General features: G+C 38.9%; 1 long non-coding RNA gene across 1 annotated transcript in view; it reads left to right on the top strand.

The window, feature by feature from the left end:
• Positions 1 to 20,167, top strand: part of LOC122793590 — a 181,244-nt gene that overhangs the window by 34,101 nt on the left and 126,976 nt on the right. Inside the window, exon 2 of the long non-coding RNA XR_006363492.1 lies at positions 7,834 to 7,951. This is a non-coding gene — a long non-coding RNA (uncharacterized LOC122793590). The remainder of the gene's footprint in view (positions 1 to 7,833; positions 7,952 to 20,167) is intronic.

A 20,167-nucleotide genomic window follows, 5' to 3' on the forward strand; every position in this document is an offset into this window, starting at 1 on the left:
ATAACATGCTGGTTATTGTAAGGTATCTCACTTGCTCCGAGTACTAATGCCACTCTCATTTGCTAAAGCACCTGTCAATGAAATAAGAACTAGTACAAAGAGAAGGAAAACCTCACAAAATTGTGTAGTAATGCTTTTTCAGATGTCTATTTCCAGATTTTGTGATACATGCACCCACTAATGTTTTGCAGGTTGATTGTTTATACAGTTGTTTCTTGTCACCTCAATTTGAACCTATGTCACATTTACAAGTCTTTTTGTTTTAATGAAAACCCACAAACAAAAAATCAAACACAATCCCAGAACACCCCCATAACCTGCTAACTTAATGCAAACACACAAAAGAATGTATATCTTTAAATAGCAAAGTTTAACCATCCTAATGGGAACAGTTGTCCTAAATAGATGGCTGCAGACAGAGACATCAACTTACCTAAAGTCAGGGTTGTCCATATTAAGATGCATGCTACTGCCTGTGTTGCTACTTATAATAATTACTCTATATTCTTTTTTTTTATTTTTATTTCCCTCCCAGATGTGAAAAACATCTTGCATGCCTTCAGAAAACATTAACTTTTAGTCTTAAAGAAACCAGTATTCTGGCTTTTTATTTCCCTATTATCAGCTTATTTCTATGGAAACACAAGAAAAAATGTAGCCCTCAGCCACAGAGTTCTAAAGACATGCTGAACAATTATTGCTAAAGGAAAACTCTGTATTACATTCATTGTTCTCTTATTTGCTTGTTTCCACTTAAAATGTGTTATTATATTAAGTTAAGGGTCTTAATCCAGACATTTTTCTATGCAAAACTAAGAGAAAACATATCAGCTCTACATATATTAGGATCTGTGTACCTCCATATCCCACAACCCATCAACCCCAAATCACAGTCTATTAACTTAAACCTGCTTTTGTCTAGACTTTTTTCTCTTTTGCATTGTAATACTCACAATTGTTAATACTAAAAAAGAAGAATGAAAGAAAAAAAAGGCATTTGTTTACTTTAGCATCTTTATCACATACATCAATATCTGAAAATGTTTTACTATATAACATGTAATTTACTTAATGAAAAAATTCATAGAAATACTCATAAGCATAAATTTTACTTACTGTTGCCATTTTCCTTCCTCCTCCTGTCAGTTTCCATCTAAACATTAATGATATGAAGTGGGTCAAAAGCCTTTCAGTCCTCCAGAAGTTTAACAAAGTCAACAAAAGTCAATTCTTTTCACTTTTTCTTGTACAGCCATATTTCACAAACGTGATTGGTGCTTTGTAATCTCAGATTAATTCACTAATCTCCATGTTGCTGGTCTTCTTCCTGTTTATTGCTATCTCCCAGCTCCAGATTCTGGTTCATTTCCAAGGTACTCATGGTTCTTCTGGCCAGCGTCTGTGCTTCTCTGTCTGTCAAGCATTTTCATTTGGAATACTGGAAAAAGGTTTCACTGGCAAAGTGGAGCTTGAACTGTTTTTTTGCTAAACAGTTGTAAGATTCTTCCCAGCCAGTATTTTCTCTTCACCTTCTCTGGTTGATTTTCTTTCAGGCTCACTTAGTTTCTTTGCTGACATCCAGACAGTGTACTTACTAGCTAGTAACTGAATTTACTAAAAGTGAAAGAGTTACTGGCCCTTGTCTCACAATTTCTATTTTATCACACACAGAGAGCTGAAGTTAAGCTGCTCTTTGGTATATAGCCATCTTGGAAAGTCCAAATATAAGCTATTGTTTAGTGTAATTTGTCAGGCCTATGTACATGTTGATCTGGTATTTATATGTAAGAGGGTGTGCTGCCAAAGTCCCCTCCATGAGGTGTTCAGGCTAACATATCTCTGGAAAAATGTTTTTTTTTATTATGTTGGGAGGGGGTGATTAGTCAATTAGCTATGACTGACTGGTTGGTTTGGTGAAGAGTGGAGAATTGTAGTTTATTAGTGAAACTGATTCACACTTGGATAGTTAGCTGAGACATAAAAAGCCATTAAAATTGTCTGCTCTGGTTGACACTATTTGAGTGAGGAAGGCCTTGATGCAGTTAATATAGCTATACATTTTACAGAATAAACTAATTTAACCACCTCTGTAGTTGAAGCAAAAAGTGTCCATTAAAGCCACATACAAATCTGTTTAGAGATGGCCAGGTAAACACATAAAAAGGAATAAATGAAAAATGTGCAAGTACCTTCTTACATACTCAAAGAAAACAGTATTTCAGAGTAGTCACATTCTAAGTGAACGTAATGAACAGCCTGCAGTAAAAATGCACTAATTTGTTATATTGTCTGGATGCACAGTACATTGTAATAAGGAAGGTCCTTAGATAAAAACACAATCACATCAGTATGGTAACCAGGATAAGGCTGTTCTTAGGATAGAAGAAACTTTAAAATAATGCTAAAAAACTTTCAGGGACAATTATACTGTAGAGAAGTTCAGGATGCTTTTGGATAAATAAAAGGTTACTTCAGTGCCTGCACACAGTCTCTGTGAGATGGTGTGATGTGGATCTGTTTAATACATTTTATAGTACTTTTGTTTTGTTGTATCTGAACATGTTGTGGCGTATAAGAAGGGGAATCAAAATGCTATGTTAAGTAGTAGATAAAATGGAAGACAGGATTAATATGACAAGCTGAATGCAGTGCTTTGTTGCAGTTATACACAGGTACAAATATACACATGTACACTTGCATGCACGTGCATGAGCACACACAGAGTCTGTCTGTCTTTTGTTGCTGTAACACTGTAAAGGTGGTACTAATCTATGAGCAGAACTGACACAAGCTTACTTGACAAGCTGACACAATTGGGTTGGTTTGTGTATATATATGGATCCCTATCACATGCTAGAAACTTCATATAACTGAAACTCATTTGACTGAGACCATAAAACTGAAATTTCAAGATACTGAAAAATCACTTGACTGAAACCCACAATATTGAAATCTTACAATACTAAATTTCAACAACCCAGCCGCTGGGGATGCACAAGCCAGTGCATTTCTTTCTGCCAGTCCCAAACCTGGATAAATGGGGAGGGTTGCATCAGGAAGGGCTTCTGGCGTAAAATTTTGCCAAATCATACATGCAGACAACAGTACAGAAATACATACTGGATCGGTCGAAGCCCGGGTTAACAATGACCGCCACCAGTACTGTTGGCCAACAGGGTGCTGGCAGAAATTGGGCTACTGTTGGCCGAAGGAGGAGAAGAGGGGGAAGGCATGCCCAAAGGCAGGTAAAGGCTAGGACTGTGATAGTGAGGGTTGGAACTTTGAATGTTGGCAGTATGACTGGTATAGGGAGACAGCTAGCTGATATGATGGACCGAAGGAAGGTTGGTGTATTATGTGTGCAAGTGACCAGATGGAAGGGGAGCAAGGTTAGGTGTATCGGAGGCGGTTTCAAATTGTTTTATCATGGTGTGCATGGGAGGAGAAATGGCGTAGGCATTATCCTGAAGGAACAGTATGCTGAGTGTTTTGGAGGTGAAAAGAGTGTCGGATAGAGTGATGTTTATGAAGCTGAAAATTGATGGTGTAATGATGAATGTTGTTAGTGCATATGCTCCACAAGTTGGGTGTGCTATGGATGAGAAAGAAAAATTTTGGAGTGAGTTGGATGAAGTGGTGATGACTGTACCCAAGGGTGAGAGACTGGTGATTGGAGCAGATTTCAATGGGCATGTTGGTGAAGGGAAAAGAGGGGATGAGGAAGTGATGGGTAGGTATGGTGTTAAGCAAAGGAATGCAGAAGGTCAGATGGTAGTGGATTTTGCGAAAAGGATGGACATGGCTGTGATGAATACGTATTTTAACAAGAGGGAGGAGCATGGCATGACATACAAGAGTGGAGGAAGATGCACACAGGTGGATTATATCTTATTAGAAGGGCCAGTCTGAAGGAGATTGGAGACTGTAAAATGGTGGCAGGGGAAAGTGTAGTTAGGCAGCATAGGATGGTGGTTTGTAGGATGACATTGGTGATCAAGAAGAGGAGGATGAGTGTGATGGCAGCACCAAGGATCAAATGGTGGAAATTGAAAAAGGGTAATTGTGAGGTGATGTTCAGGGAAGAGTTGAGACAGGCACTGGGTGGCCGTGAAGAGTTACCAACTAGCTGGATAACTACAGCAGAGCTAGTAAGAGAGATGGCTAGAAAGGTGCTTGGTGTGACATCTGGAAAGAGGAAGGAGGACAAGGAGATCTGGTGGTGGAATGAAGAAGTACAGGAGAGTATACAGAGAAAGAGGTTGGTGAAGAAGAAGTGGGATTGTCAAAGAGATGAAAAAAGTAGACAAGAGTATAAGGAGATGAGGTGCATGGCAAAGAGAGGGGTGGCGAAGGCTAAGGATAAGGCGTATGAAGAGTTGTATAAAAGGTTGGACACTAAGAAGGGAGAAAAGGACCTGTACCGATTGGTTAGACAGAGGGACCGAGCTAGTAAAGATGTGCAGCAGGTAAGGGTGATAAAGGATAATGAGGGAAATGTGCTCACAAGCAAGGAGAGTGTGTTGAGCAGATGGAAAGAGTACTTTAAGGGGTTGATGAATGAAGAGAATGAGAAGGAGAGAAGGTTGGATAATGTGTGGATAGTGAATTATGAAGTGCAGTGGATTAGCAAGGAGGAAGTAAGGGTTGCTATGAAGAGGATGAAGAATGGAAAGGCTGTTGGTCCAGATGACATACCTGTGAAAGCATGGAGGTGTTTAGGTGAAATGGCAGTGGAGTTTTTAACTAGATTGTTTAATGAAATCTTGGAAAGTGAGAGGATGCCTAAGAAATGGAGAAAAAGTATTTTGGTACCGATTTTTAAGAATAAGGGTGATGTGCAGAGCTGTAGTAACTACAGAGGGATTAAACTGATCAATCACAGCATGAAGTTATGGGAAAGAGTAGTGGAAGCTAGGTTAAGAGGGCAGGTGATGATTAGTGATCAGCAGTATAGTTTCATGCCAGGAAAGAGCACTACAGATGCGATGTTTGCTCTGAGAGTGTTGATGTAGAAGTACAGAGAAGGTCAGAAGGAGTTGCATTGTGTTTTTGTGGATTTAGAGAAAGCATATGACAGGGTGCCTAGGGAGGAGTTGTGGTATTGTATGAGGAAGTCGGGAGCGTCAGAGAAGTATGTAAGAGTGGTACAGGATATGTACGAGGGTAGTGTGACAGTGGTGAGGTCTGCGGTGGGGGTGACGGATGCGTTTAAGGTGGAGGTGGGATTACATCAATGATCAGCTCTGAGCCCTTTCTTTTTTGAAATGGTGATGGACAGGTTGACAGATGAGATCAGACAGGAGTCCCCGTGGACTATGATGTTTGCAGATGATATTGTGATCTGTTGTGAGAGTAGGGAACAGGTGGAGGAGACCCTGGAGAGGTGGAGATATGCTCTAGAGAGAAGAGGAATGAAGGTCAGCAGGACTAAGACAGAATATATGTGTGTGAATGAGAGGGAGGATAGAGGAATGGTGAGGATGCAGGGAGTAGAGGTGGCGAAGGTGGATGAGTTTAAGTACTTGGGATCAACAGTTCAGAGTAATGGTGAGTGTGGAAGAGAGGTGAAGAAGAGAGTACAGGCAGGATGGAGTGGGTGGAGAAGAGTGTCAGGAGTGATTTGTGACAGACGAGTACCAGTAAGAGTGAAAGGGAATGTCTACAAGAGGGTAGTGAGACCAGCTATGTTATATGGATTGAAGACAGTGGCATTGACAAAAAGGCAGGAGTCAGAGCTTGATGTGGCAGAGTTGAAGATGTTAAGATTTGCACTGGGTGTGATGAGGATGGACAGTATTAGGAATAAGTAGATTAGAGGCTTAGCCCAGGTTGGAAGGCTTGGAGACAAAGCCAGAGAGGCAAGATTACGTTGGTTTGGACATGTGCTGAGGGGGGATGCAGAGTATATTGGGAAAAAAGATGCTAAGGTTGAAACTGCCAGGTAACAGGAAAAGAGGGAGGCCTAAGATAAGGTTTATGGATGTGGTGAGAGAGGACATGCAGGTGGTTGGTGTGACAGAGCAAGATGCAGAGGACAGGAAGAAATGGAAACTATTAATCTCCTGTGGCGACCCCTAACGGGAGCAGCCGAAAGAAGAAGAAGAAGAAGAAGACAATACTAAATTTAAACATACTGAATTGTAAAGTGGACATTATAAAACCAGAATAGGTGGGGGCTACACCCCCCGTTGTGGAGCTCTGTGCCCACCACACCCCCTAACTATACATACTAACTCCAGGATCGTACTACAGTGGGGAAAAGGGCGTATACCTTTTCCCCACTGTAGTGCGATCCTGGAGTTAGTATATATAATTAGGGGGGCACAGCCCCCCCCCCACATTGGAGGGTGTGTGGGAGGCTTAGCCCCCCCACCTATTTTGGTTTTATATCGTCCACTTTACAATTCAGTATGTTGAAATTTAGCATTGTAAGATTTCAGTATTATGGGTTTTAGTAAAGTGATTTTTCCATAATTTGAAATTTCAGTCTTATGGTCTCAGTCAAATGGGATTCAGCCAAATGAAGTTTCTATTATCTGATAGGGATCCATCTATATATATATATATATATATATATATATATATATGTATATATATGTATATATATTACTACCATGGCTAGGTATTGATCAAAGGCCACATTACTGTCTGTATATATTCCCATGTGTATGTGTATATATATATTTATATATATATATATATATATATATATATATATATATATATATATATATATATGGTTCTAGGTCATAAGCTCGACAGCCACTCTCACCGACAACAAAAACATCGACACCACATTATCGACAAACCATAAACACGACACCTCACATGCCCGACAAACAAGTAACCGACGGTCCACAAACACGAAACCCCACACACTGCACACACCACAATAACAACAATCAACTAACAAAACACATCCCCTTATCCAAAAACCACACACAGAACACAAGCACACCAAAATCCTCACAAACCCACACTAAACCTCACACACAACTACGTCCAACCCTAACCCAAACCCTTACCCTAAGGTCCGTCACTATCGCACACTCAGCTAACCCGCACCCTAACCCTAACTCACTTAACCCACCCCTAACCCAAAAATACCACTACCGCACACTTACTCAACCCGCGCCCTAACCCTAACTCACTTAACCCACCCCTATCCCCATAGACTGTCACTATCCACACTTACCTTAGTCGCACCCTAACGTCCGTCACCACCGCATACTCACACAGCCTTCTTTCCAACTCACTATCCCTGGCGTCGGAGTTTTCATCCGTAGCGTCGGTCTTCTGAGTGTCGATCATCTGGCGCCCGTTCATGCATTGTCGGTTATCCCAGCTGTCGATCTTCTAACCTACACCCATATATATATATATATATATATATATATATATATTTATATTTATATTTATATATATAAATATATATATATATATATATATATATTTGTTTGTGTCTTTCGGCTTTTCCCGGTTAGGAGTCGCCACAGCGGAACTCCGGTCCGCTAATGATTGGCAGTTGATTTTTACGTACCAGCTTGCCAGGCCTGACGCACAACCTTCACGCATGTCTCCACGCAGAAGACGCTCTAGCTGAGAATCGAACCGGACAGCGTCTTACTGTGAGGCGACAACGCTACCGCAGCACCACCACATATATAGTCATACACACACAGACACACACACAATAATACATTTTATGTTATTGATTTAAAACTAGTTTTACAGTCATATGACAACACAACAATGAAGATGTAACGATATAATGGAATTTATTTTACTGTTAAATGTCATATTCAGCTACTAAATTTCAGAATTTTCTTACAGGTTTACCATAACTGGGATGATAGCCATTGGTTGAACATAAGGAATTAATCCACTTAGCAGCAGAACTATGCATTTAATGGTCTGAAAGTTGAATCTGAAATCACTGATCCTTTATCAGGTAAGGACTATCTCACAGGAATCTCACGCTTCACCGACATCTTCTGCATCTGAGATCTGATCACCTGACTTTCCAGCATAAAGGGTAGATAAAGTTGTTCATACATATAACTAATGTACAAGTATATATTCCATCCTTCAATGATGTAGGATCTTGACTCCAATGATAAGCTCCTCACAGTTCCTTGTACATGAGATTTCTGTCCAAAAACTTCAACCAGTGTCACTCTTACTGTTTCCCCTTTTGTCGCTTGTCTCTTCCTATTATAGATGACGAACAGGTGGGGTAGTTCATTTATGTGCTTTATTACACAGAAACACATCAGGATGGATAACAGCTTTACAAAATATAAACAAACTGATTAGCAGACAGACTATACAGACATACATACTTACATCTCAACAGCTTACTAAAAATTGGCAGTCAGGCTCATACATGCTCAGTATTTATACACTTGTGCAAGCCCATAGGAAGCTTCTTAAAGCTGTACACACACACTGATCTACATCTTCCCTCTTAAAGGATTGCCTCCTATGAAATGACATTAGAATAAGACATGCAATAATATACAGACATCAGAAACAAACACGATGTTCATGTCCAAGTTGCTGTGTATCTATAACATGGTCTGAAAATATGACCTGATCTAGTAACATAGTATTCAGAATTAGGTTTAGCAACAGGGACTATCTTTTGTGAACAACTCATAGCAGGAACTTTGGGATTCATCTCAGGAACAGAGATATTCACTGAAACATCTTCAGGAATTGGAACACTGGACAACTCACACTGAGATAAAGAGTTTTTATCACAGGCTAGGTGCTGTGGTACAGCCTCAGACACCAGCATCAAATGTTTCTGATTCCACATAAACTCTGCACCTTGCGATTCCACAATGTACGATCTTGACTCTGGCCAAATACTCTTCATGACTCCAATCCGATCATAACCTTTGCACGTTTACATTCTCACTGTCTCTCCTTCACGTAATGGATCGAGCGGTCTGTTGGACTTATCATAATAAGACTTCTGAGCTAGGTGTTTCTTTAACAGATGCGCTTTCATGAATCTGTTATTCTTAGCATTTGGAACCAACAAACTACTGCTGATTGGTAATGTAGCTCTGGTTTGTCTCGACAAACGTCTGTGGGCAGGTGAATGAAGATGTTTATCATGAGGAATATTTCTGAGATTCAAAAGATTCAGGAAAACATAACTATTATCTTGTTTCAACTTCTCAGGTAACTGTTTCACACTTTGAACTGCATGTTCTACCAAACCATTTGACTGGGGATACTCAGGACTACTTGTGACATGAGTGAAGTCCCACACTTCAGCAAATATTTTGAAATGTTGACTAGTAAACTATGTACCATTGTCAGAAATAACTTTCTGCAGACTCGTCTACAGTAGTCTGGCAATCTGGTTTAGCTGAAGTGGCTCCTTCTGTTGATGTGGCTTTGTACTGTTACATACAGAACAAGACAAAAGTACTCTCTCAATATCTTGTGACATAGAAGGCCAAAACACTAGTCCTCTCACCCTCCATTTTGTAGAATCAGTTCCTGAGTGGCCACAATGCAAGATAGTGATATACTCTTGTTGCAAGGATTTTGAAACAATGACTTTAGGACCTTTCATGACAATGCCATCATCGGACAAAATCTCATCTCTGTAAGGAAAATAAGGATGCACTTCTTGAGGTAAGCTAGACTGCTTTGACAGCCATCCTCGATTGATGAAGTGATTGAGCTTCTTTAAAACAGGATCTAAGGCTGTATGATTTCTAAGCTCATCTAGATGTGCAAAAGAAAAATTTCTCACTTCCATGATTTCAAAATCAAGTTTCTCTATCTCATGCTGTTCAGTGGTATTTCTGGGTGATCTGGATAAAGTATCAGCAAGATATAGAAGTTTGCCTTTTGTGTAGGCAAGACTGAAATTATACTTCTGCCATCTCAACGTCATACGTTGCAGTCTGGCTGGAGCTGAATGCATAGCCTTTCTCAAAATAGTAACTAGAGGTTGGTGGTCTGTTTCGATCTAAATAGGTCTACTATAAATATAATCATGGAACCTCGAATATGCAAGCACAGTTGCCAAGAGTTCTAGCTCTATCTGAGCATACTGCATTTCAGTTTGGGTTAGAGATCTGGATGCATAGGCTACAGGTTGACCCTCTTGAAGAATGACTGCACCAAGACCAAATTTTGAAGCATCACAAGAAAGAGTAACTGGTTTGTGGACATCATAGTATCTGAGAGTTGGTGGACTGGCAATTCTCAGTTTCAGGACATCAAATGCTCTCTGGTGTTGTTCCAACCATGAGCAAGATACATCTTTACATGTCAGCTCTCTAAGCGGTGCTGCTAGTTGGCTCAAATCTGGAATGAATTGTCTAGATAATTAACCATGCCAAGAAAATGAAGGGCTTGAACATTGTCTGGAGCTGGCATCTTAAGAATAGCTGTTTGCATTGAAGGGTCTGGTTGTAAGCCTGAACTGGTAAACAAATGACCAACATAAGTAACTTCTCACAACCTGGACTTGCACTTCTTAGGATTCGGCTTAAAATTCACTTGACAAACTCTTTCCACAACTTTCTCGAGGTTTCTGTCATGCTCAGCTTCACCATTATTGCCTACTAGAATATCGTCTACTATAATAGGACAGTTGTACCCAGAAAAATATTTGCTCCATTGCCTGTTGAAAGACTTCACTGGCAGAATTTATCCGAAATGGCATTCTCAAAAATCTGTCCCTACCAAAAGGAGTACTGAATGTAGTGAGCAACGAGGATTTCTTGTCAAGCAGAATTTGCCAAAATTAACTCTTTGCATCTAAGACAGAAAAAAACAATGGCATTTGGCATCTGAGCTGTGACTTCTTTGACTGTACACATTGGATGATGAGGTCTTTTTAGGGCTTTGTTCAAATCTTGAGGATCAATACATATTCTGATATCATCTGAGCTTTTCTTAAGAGATATCAGCATGGAAGATACTCATTCAGTTAGTTCATCAACTGGACAAATTACACCTTGCTGCACCATTTTATCTAGCTCAGCTTTGACTTTGTACTCTCCAGGCTGGTCTGACATCTGTATCTAACTTTATGGAGTACACATATGGAAGCTCGCCTAGTTTGTCTTCGAAAAGATCAGCATAGTTAGAGAAAATATAGTGGGCAAAATTAGAGCAGTGGTCTTTTAAACTAACATGATGGACTTCCTTATTAAATGAAAGCAGTCCCATTTTCAAACTGTCTCTGAGCCCTAACAATGACTGGATGTGTCTTTTGACCACATAAAATAACAAGTCGTAGTTCCTCCTAGCAGAATAACATGAAAGTACTACTGAGCCTTCAGTTTGAATCTCTTCACCACCATAAGCAACAAGCTTTGCACACTTTGCCAAATCAAGCTTCTCACCAGCACACACTCTAGCAAATGTTTCTGTAGACATAACATTGCACTTTGAACCTGTATCAACTTTGAGCTCTATGGGTATCCTATTTATCCAAGCAGTACAAAAGACTTCATTCTTTGCCCATAAATATACTGCATTGACTGTTCATGAAGCACTAACACACCATCAACATAAAGAGTAGAATTGCAGCTTTCTAATTGCTCATCTTATTTCTTTAAGTGTTTCCTTTTAATAAAAGAATGTGTGCCCATTGGTTTACAAAACCTTTTGAAATTATTTCATTTATTGCATTTGTGACATTGCTGACCAAAACCTAAATATTTTTCCCTTTTAAACTCATGATTTCCTCCACAGTTACAACAGTTGTCTATGAAACTGGGTATAGGCACATGCTTTGAGTTTGCTAACACACACTTATGCTTCACTGAGCTGTACTGTTTCTAGAGCATGCCTTAGAACTTGCTGAAAAGCTACTATGGGGTTTCCTTGTGACTATTGCAGGGTTTACAGTTGCAGCCATGTGCTTGGGCCTGTTTCTGTTAACCATGTGCTGCATACTATTAACATGGGCTTTAGAAGTTACTGGAAGCAAGCATCTCTCATTTGTAAGCATATTTGTGCACTTTTCTGTAAGCTCAGATATCTGACAAATCTCAATGGCCTTATTCAAAGTTAAATCACTGTCACGAAGCAAAATCTTTCTCACAGCATCATCTTTAATACCACACATCTGTCTTTTATCAACTCATCCCTTAAATCACAAAACTGCATGTTTTAGCTTTGTTTCTCAAGTCTGCTGCAAAAGTTTCACTAGGATTTTAATCCCTTTTGTAAAATAAGTGCCTTTCCATTGTAACATTCATTTGGGGGTTACATGTTTCTCTAAATTTACATTTTAAGCACTCAGGGTCCTCCCTTGACTCAGCTGGTACAACTATATGACGGTTTCCCCCTCTCCTGCAAAGACAGCAGGTGCATACACAAATGAACGTTCCCTTTCTATGGCTTCTGAACCAGCTAAATTAAACAGAATAAATGCCTTTGTATGGTCATCCTTATCAGAAATGCAGCCTGTATGAAAATATCGTACTCTTGCACAAACACTCTCCAGTTCTCTGCAATATTATAGTCAAATATAAGTAGAGTTGGTTTTCAAAATCCATCTGCCATACCAACAAATTATGCACAAATACACTTAAAATATCGCTCTTATAATTATATGTGAACATGCACACAGCCAGCACTTGTAATAACTTTGAAATGCACAATAAACACTTCAAAATGAACACAAAAACCTCTAAGGAAACAGCCCTGCAGCAGTAAATTCAGTGAATCCAATGAAAGCAAATAGTCGCTTAGTGAAATTAATATTGTAAGCACTTTTATTACACACAAGAACTTTCGGTAGGCTCAATATCCCACCTTCTTCAGACGAAACAATACATTCAAGGGAAAACTTCACTTAAATACTTTTTACCCTTGTTAATGACCTCATAATTGAGGACCCACCTACAATTAAAAATGCTACTGTTAAAAAGATAAAACCTTTCAGTGAATTCTAAAAGAACCTATTATACACACTATTTAAAAACAATACAAACCACATGTATAAACCATAAATGCTATTGTTCTATATCATATTAGAACATGCATACATATTAAAAATAATAAAGATGAACAAACCAATACATAACCTCATATAAAACGAGGTATAATTCCATCCATAAAAACACAATGATCAAAAGCAGGAACAGCTGCCATGAACATAGAAAGTCATCTACCCAGACCAGCCCAGCCCTCTAAAGCTGGTGAGAGTCTAATGTGCTAACTAAACATGTAACCTACACTGACAGGATGTTGCCTCCATATTTCTAAAAGACACGAAAGTATTTACAGGCAAAGTCACTAAAAATAATGTAATAAATTGATCCGACCTAATACTAGTAAACAGTATTGGGTCACTTGCTTATAACCCAAATAATGGATATATCCAAAATACTGCATGTATGTACAAACACTATGTGTATAACCTTATATACAATACATGCCCCCATATCGTTTTACTGATGTCGGGGTCTAAAGTCCTATATATCTGTATACCAGCACAATATACATGTACATGAATACATAAAAATACTTTCCATTTTTCTGTTCTCAAGCAAGTTGTTACTGATGGAAATACTGGCCCTTGGCAAATTAATTTGGAAAAAGAAGAGTTATTTTGGCAAATCAGAACAGGAGCATATATATATCCAGGAATTAATGAAGCCGTGTCATTGTCCTGTATTTTGAAATTATTGGCCTTGCGTAGATAATTCCTACATTATTATATGTTGTTCAGTCATATGTCCTGGGGGGGGGGGGGGGATGGGTAGGGAACTTGCTTTTTATGTATTCATGTACATGTATATTGTGCTGGTATACAGATATATAGGACTTTAGACCCCGACATCAGTAAAACGATATGGGGGCATGTATTGTATATAAGGTTATACACATAGTGTTTGTACATACATGCAGTATTTTGGATATATCCATTATTTGGGTTATAAGCAAGTGACCCAATACTGTTTACTAGTATTAGGTCGGATCAATTTATTACATTATTTTTAGTGACTTTGCCTGTAAATACTTTCGTGTCTTTTAGAAATATGGAGGCAACATCCTGTCAGTGTAGGTTACATGTTTAGTTAGCACATTAGACTCTCACCAGCTTTAGAGGGCTGGGCTGGTCTGGGTAGATGACTTTCTATGTTCATGGCAGCTGTTCCTGCTTTTCATCATTGTGTTTTTTATGGATGGAATTATACCTCGTTTTATATGAGGTTATGTATTGGTTTGTTCATCTTTATTATTTTTAATATGTATGCATGTTCTAATATGATATAGAACAATAGCATTTATGGTTTATACATGTGGTTTGTATTGTTTTTAAATAGTGTGTATAATAGGTTCTTTTAGAATTCACTGAAAGGTTTTATCTTTTTAACAGTAGCATTTTTAATTGTAGGTGGGTCCTCAATTATGAGGTCATTAACAAGGGTAAAAAGTATTTAAGTGAAGTTTTCCCTTGAATGTATTGTTTCGTCTGAAGAAGGTGGGATATTGAGCCTACCGAAAGTTCTTGTGTGTAATAAAAGTGCTTACAATATTAATTTCACTAAGCGACTATTTGCTTTCATTGGATTCACTGAATTTACTGCTGCAGGGCTGTTTCCTTAGAGGTTTTTGTGTTCATTGGTCTGTTCCGTGGTTTGAGTTAAACACTTCAAAATGCTTTACTTTGCAAAATATGCTATATAATGGCTGTATTCTGTGAAATAACTGTACTGTAATGCTGCACAAACCTGCAAACCTCATACACGTTACACAACTCAAATAGCCTTGATTAAGGTGAGAAAGTAGTGCTTAGCAAAAAAAATGCAGTTGTTTCACTTATTTTATTTGTTTTATGTGATTTGGTCTTTATTTCAAACATTTTCTGTAATTATTTCAAATATTTCTGTTAGTATATCATAATATTGAACATTTCTGGTACTTAGAAATTTATTTAGAGCATTCAGTATGCCTTGTTTCATATTTTATGAATAAAAAATAGCTTAAGCAAGTTTTAATACCTGAAATTTGTTTCTGAACTGTTTTGTGAATTATATGTGCAATAGGGACGATTCATTCCTGTATATTCTTCCAGTATTAACTGAGTGCCTCTTGGTCTCGAACTGAAGAATCAGGCATCCCTTCTGGCCCCAAGTCCATTTTCAGACATGCCTCTTCTGACACCATGTCCATTTTAGACATGCCACTTCTGACACCATGTCGCTCATCTCTCACTATTATAGATAACAAACAGGCAGGGTGGTTTGTTTATATGCTTTATTACACAGAAATACATCAGGATAGATAGCAGCTTTACAAAATATAAACAAACTGATTAACAGACTGTACAGACATACATGCTTACATATCAACAGCTTACTACAAAATGGCAGTCAGGTTTGCAAGTGCTTAGTATTTATAGACTTGTGCAAGCCCCTAGAAAGCTTCTTAAAGCTGTACACACACACTGATCTACACCTCTTTTAAACATGATTTCACTTAAGACCAAAGCTTGCATTCTGCCATTTTGGTTCTAGGCTCTAAAAAATTAAAAGATTTTGGCAATTTGAATCTCATCCTTCTGTCCATGAGGACCTGCAAAAAATATAAATGTACAGCTTGTACATGCATATTTCTGTACTCTAAGAATGCAAGATGAATGACCATTTGATTTGATGCATCACATGTTTTCCGCATATTTCTCCAGTGTCAGTGTTGTCCTTATAACAGCTGACCATCATTCCAACCAACAGTCAGACATAAACTATGCTATCCCCTTACAGTGAAGATTCCACCCAGCTCCAGGACAGCAGCACTCTGACAGGGTGGCTGACATTTAGCTAGCAATGAGGATGCTTTGAGTCTTTCCTGGTAGCCAAGCAATAAGGGAATCTGTAATGGTCTAACCCCATACTCTAGATGGGAAATGTGCAGTATTTTAACTGCATAAGCCCCAATAGCTCTCCCAAGTGTATGTATGCTTCTGTACTCTTGTGATGAAGACTAGAATAATGTGTACCCCATATGTGCATTTGTGTCACTGGCCCCTGAGGGGTTGTAGCAATTAGCAGTTGGGATCACACAGACACCCCCCTAGGATAGGCTTGCCCATCCTCCAAGCTATGTTTATCAGATGCTAGAGTGGCTAATCAAACTTGGGTCACCATGGCCATAGTCAGGCTTTACTCCTGTGTGCCATCAGAGCTAGCTTTCTCCATCATATTTTATTGTGTGCATCATACATTTTACTTGCCCATTCCATTGTGGATATCTTCAATGTTGACTGATAGGCTGAAATGCATAAGCTTTTGATAAGTATTGAACATCAGACTGACAGACTGTGAACCGTTGTCTTATATCACTTGATTAGCTACTCCATGTCTTGCAGATGTTGAATTAAACACTCATGACAACTGAGGCAGGCATATTTCTCATGTTTACAGTTTTTGGATGCTATGAAAAATAAACATGTACCAAATGGTTCAGATTATTACACTGAACCTAACATCTCATACACTTAGTCATAGTTATGCCAGAATGTCATGAGACAGCAGTTTCACTTTGTAGTTTTGATGTCTACGTATTACGTATGGCAAATGGTTTTGCACCAGTTGCTCTATCTATGCTGTCATATTAGGTCAGTACTTGATATCCATAGTGCTTTCAGTTTTGAAAAGTATTTGATTTCTTAATTTTGCTGGAACTATGATTTTCTCACCTATCCATAATCAGCCTTGAATACATGACACTTCTTTGAAGGGGTAGTATGGCTAAATTAATATAATAGATGCTTTACACTGAATGGCCAATCTGGCCATTATGGCTTCTCTTACTAATTGCATATTTATATCTTCTCTGGCGGTTAAATTTAGTTCTTGGAATGTCACAGGAGTCAGTGGAATTGGTGTAACAATGAAGAGACCATCTCACTTTTCAAATAACTTTGCCTTGCATTGATCCAGATAAGCCTACTTAAAATGTCTGCAATAGGTATCAATTTTCACAGTTTCAATAGTACTCCTGCATCATTAAACATGTCAACAACATTCTTTCCAATCTTTCTAGTGCTTTGTACAAAATCCCTCTTAATAAGTTTATAAAGGTTTATGATCTGCCTCTATTTTACCATGTTTCCCATATATATAATTATACATTTTCTGACAGCCAAATACTATGGGCAGCATTTCTCAATGTGTGCACACCTGGTCTGTGTTCCTGACCTTTCTGGCTTGCATCAACCTGAAACATTGTAGGAAAGGGTGAATTAAAATATTTAAATGTAGCTACTTTGCTTGTGCTTTGTTTAGTCCATCAAAGTGGGTTCCGACAAGATCTTGACTCATTAGCGATCATCTCACACAGTACCATCAGAGATGAGTGACAGCACACAAATGCAATGGAAAATAATATTATATGTATTATAGTACATGGGGCAGCACTATACTGGACCAAGCAGGAGGTCATGCCCAGTCTGTAAAGCTGTGTTCCCTAGTGAGTTCTCCATTCCCTTAAAGTGCAAAAAAAAAAAAGGAAATAAAATATTCCCAGGGATTCAGACACTGTGGTAGCAAGAGCTGTGGTAAATAGGGCTTATTTACCCAATGCAGTGATTTGGAATTCTGAGACATGTTAGCCACAATGAGGAAAGACTTTCTTTTTGGCTAAGTTACATGTCTTTGAATTGCTCTTAACTACCACTAGTACTAATCAGCATTTTCCTGTGGAAGATAACACTGGCAGCCCATGCATCATGTTGGTACAAACACCCCGTCATTCACTCTCCCACATACATATGCACATTCAAAAACACGCACACAATCACACACTGACGTATCCCATACCTGTCCCTGAATTAACAGAACATCCCAGATGCCTCCTTTCATGTTTTTTTCTGCTCTTCTAATTCATGGATGATTACAGTCAGTCAATAATGTCAGACTCCTGAGTTTCATATTTCTTATTGTAAAGAAATTGCATCATGATGCTAGTTCAGTTGCTCTATTAACTTTTTAAATGATTACGAGTCACATTTCAAAAATTTCCCCTGGTGCCATCTAGTGCTTCTCCTAACCTTGTCCTGAAGCCTCTCCACACACAGACACGCCCCATTCTTCTCAACTACCCCTGCTTTTACAGCATGCTACTGCTGTTGCTTGTTATAGACATAACCTTCAACTGCCCAGATTTTCACAGATTGTTCAGATTTTAGTCTTTCATTTTTATTCTTTTCATCATAAATGTTTTGGTTTTCTAGTAAACCCTTGAATACCTCAGTTTGAAGATAATGACAGGACATTTGAGTTTCTGACTTTACATCCTTCAGTAACCGCATGCTGATGAAAATGGTGTTATTTTTGCAACTTTCTAAGTTTGTAGGAGAAATAATTAAAATCTGTCCCTCGTTATAAGCCTTTGTCCTATTATTTTTGGCTGTGTCAAGATGTCTTCTGCTCTAAGGTTGGGAGGTATGCTTATTGGTGCCATTTTCATCTCATTCTTAATACAAGAACTGTTGCAGTCCTGAGTAATTCCAGACTGTCTTATTTTATATCTATATTAACTTAAACACTAGCCTATTATTTAGTGTAATGGATTAATGCTGGTGTTCCCTTTGTCAAGAGTGCAGAGTTTGAATCTCACCTTCTACTTCATTACTTCAATTTTTTTCTCAGTTTTAAGTAATATTTCACATAATCCCTCATGTCTAGTGGTGGCAATGTTGACTAATTTCCTTGGTGAGGGTCCCTTTAAAGCACACTATGTAGAAAACCCTGGTGTCTAGTATCCTCCCGACTCACATTGTCTTTTTTTTATTATTAGTGCCTTTAAGGCACACTAGAGTATCCCTGGTGTTGAGTGACCCCATCCTCCCACCATTTTTTTTAGTGCTTTACGGCACAGTTTGAAGACTACCCTTAGTGTGTAGTGATCCCTACCCCCAATATTGCAGGATTTGCTCATTAGTCTAAGGGAGTGTGGAGGTGTGATAACACCCCCACACATACATTCACACATTCACACATTCATACACACACACACACACACACACACACACACACACACACACACACACACACACACATACACACACACACCTAACCCCTAACTACACCCCCACACTGTGACCTTCCTCATAAAAGGCAGACGCACACTCACAAGTACTCTCATATATGCAGCCCATCATACACACATACACACGCACACACCGCCAACACGACCTGTCGTCTAAACGTCCCATGCTCTTACCTCTACTGTGAAGGATGAACATAAAATTTTGTCTACATTCATTAATATTAGCATTCATGAGTGGCCATATTAATTTATGCAGCAGAGTAATGAATCACTGCATAAATGCCTTACCGTAAGCATTTCTGGGGAAGTGCACATGGCTAATTTGCATATGGCTGTTCTCTGGAATGCCTCATTAGCATTTAGTATGGCCTCAGAGGTAGCCCACTGTGGTGCTTTATGTCTTCATACTAAAGCACCATGGTAGGGCTGCCCATGAATATGAAATGGTTACTGCACACCTTTCTGAAGTGGCCCCATTGTTTTTACTTTTGGCGACGAGGGTTGCCACCTTTCGTTGTGGCTAAAACCAGAGTAAAGCCACACCCCTTGCATCACCAGTAACTCCGCCCACCCCCTCTCCCGCCATATTCTGCCCATGTTGTGACGTCACGATTACATCACCTGGCAGGGAACGCCCTCTTTTTCATTCCTGCTGTCTGTTTTCGGCTGATTTACTAAGCTCTTCTGTAAAAAAGCATAGTAAATCAGCCGATTTACAAACTCCGATAGTCTGTTTCCTTTTTTTGAAACAGAATACTGGAGTTTGTACAGTGTTTGATTTCCGGATAGTCCGAAAAAAAAAAAAACAGAGGGGTATCAACCCTATTGGTGACTGCATAATGACAGAAATTCACCAACAGTTTATCATAGTTTTTGATGGTTGTGGACCATTGCTGAATTTCTGACAATTTGTACTCCTCAACTCCCCAAGGCAAGGAGGAGGAGTCAAACCAAACTTTGAGTCTTCCACCAATGCATTTTGTAAATTATAGTGCTCCTTCATTTTAATTCCCTGCAAACTCCAATGCTGGACATTCAAAATGTACATTAGTATGCATTTTTCTGAAAGATGTCTGAAACTAAAATGGTTGTCATTATTTAGTGACTGCAGTCTATTCAT

This window comes from Protopterus annectens, chromosome 1.part0, assembly GCF_019279795.1.
Source record: "Protopterus annectens isolate FY-2018-M chromosome 1.part0, PAN1.0, whole genome shotgun sequence".
Taxonomy (NCBI): Eukaryota; Metazoa; Chordata; order Ceratodontiformes; family Protopteridae; genus Protopterus; species Protopterus annectens.